The sequence below is a fragment of the Sinocyclocheilus rhinocerous genome, unplaced genomic scaffold, assembly GCF_001515625.1.
Source record: "Sinocyclocheilus rhinocerous isolate Xijiao unplaced genomic scaffold, SAMN03320098_v1.1 scaffold815, whole genome shotgun sequence".
Lineage (NCBI taxonomy): Eukaryota > Metazoa > Chordata > Actinopteri > Cypriniformes > Cyprinidae > Sinocyclocheilus > Sinocyclocheilus rhinocerous.
This window is the reverse complement of record NW_015659733.1, coordinates 494,217-496,230: the sequence shown is the minus strand read 5'-3', so window position 1 is coordinate 496,230 and position 2,014 is coordinate 494,217.

Sequence of the window (2,014 nt, the reverse complement as noted above, 5' to 3'; positions counted from 1 at the left end):
ATGAAGACTTGAATTTGGCTTATTCAGTACTCAAATGTTATACCTATCTATGCAACACAGTGGAATACTGCAATAGCTTTAGTATACGACCCCTATTAATCAAACTTTTTTTTTTAATCTTATTTATTTTTATATATATATATATATTTTTTTTAATTTTTACATTTTTTTTATTAGGCTATTATTATTATTATTATTATACCCTCACTGTATAATATACATTATACCCTAAAATGAAGATCCTAGAATCGCCCCTGATAACTACGTAAGTGTTAGTAAATAATGTCAGAATTTATTGTTTTGTGAACAATTGCTTTAACAACTACATATCATCACACAGACTTCAGCAACCCACCACTCAGATCCAGTCAATGGTTGTGTGTGTGAGATCATGAAGACTTGAATTTGGCTTATTCAGTACTCAAATGTTATACCTATCTATGCAACACAGTGGAATACTGCAATAGCTTTAGTATACGACCCCTATTAATCAAACTTTTTTTTTTAATCTTATTTATTTTTATATATATATATATATTTTTTTTAATTTTTACATTTTTTTTATTAGGCTATTATTATTATTATTATTATACCCTCACTGTATAATATACATTATATCCTAAAATGAAAATCCTAGAATCGCCGGATAACTACGTAAGTGTTAGTAAATAATGTCAGAATTTATTGTTTTGTGAACAATTGCTTTAACAACTACATATCATCACACAGACTTCAGCAACCCACCACTCAGATCCAGTCAATCATCTGTGCCATTATTTATTCCATTTATTAGCCCTTCTGGTACTAAATTATTTATAATATCTGTGAGCATCTTTAACATTTACTTAAGTCAATTTCCATAAGAAGTTATCTTTACATTTACTTCAGTGTAATGATTGGTTAGGCTTCATTATACTGACTGACTACAACCATAAAACCTGATGAAATTCTTTCAAGTTTTAATAACAGCATCGTTAATGAAGAATCTGGAATAAACACCGACCTCTTTCTTCTTTTCTATCTTCATGCTTCACTCTGTAGGGTTCTGGGTCAATCGTGTTCTCTCTGTAATCATCAATAAACTCTGTCTTCACAGGTTTCTGTTCTTCCTGCTGCTCTGAATGCATGTCTTCACCTGTAAATGATTCGTGATGCTTTTGAAAACGTCGAAACCCTTTTGTTTTGAAACAGCAGTTCGGCTTGCGTCTCTTCTTTTTCTTCTTCTGGTGTTTTTGACAGTCTGGAAAAAAACTTAAAGGCGCCATTCCGCCACCTACTGGTATAGAGTGTGAAGCGCGCACAGTTTTAACAAGTTAAAGATAGTGGGGATAAAAAGAGAAAAAAGAGGGAAAGAGTAAAGGAGAGAAAAAAAACTTAAGTGATTGTTTCTGTTGTAATACTGATAATTCCTCAAAAAGTGGTACACTCTAAAGGTGGTTCAGTCTGCAGGATTGTGGAATAACTTAAAGAGATTGTTCATCTAAAACTGAAAACTCTTGCATTTACTCACCCTCATGTTGTTCCAAACCTGTGTAAATTTCTTTCTTCTGCTGAACACAAAGGATGATATTTTGAAGAACGTGGGAAACAGAACAGTTCTAAGGCACCATTGATAAAAATATTTTTATCCTACTATGGAAGTCAATGGTGTCCAAAAACAACACTGAAAACAGTTTTTCAAGCAGTACTTCATCCAATTAATGTTATAATGTTAACCTAATTAAGGTTCATAATGTAGAACATTTTTAACATTGTATGCTGTATGTGCATAGGTAGCTAGCAAACAAGGAATACAGCTGCTAAGCTAATAGTCACATTTAGCTGAGTAAGATCATGATTGAGAAATGTTGGATACTGCTGGAAATGCTGCTATTTGTTTGCTCCAGTGAAGCATTTCTATTAATATAACTTTAAGTAGTCAAACTCATTCCATATCAGCAGAATAGTGTGGTACAGAAAGTCTATGTCCATAAAACTAATTATGTTACTGAAAAGTAATAGGTCAATATTATTA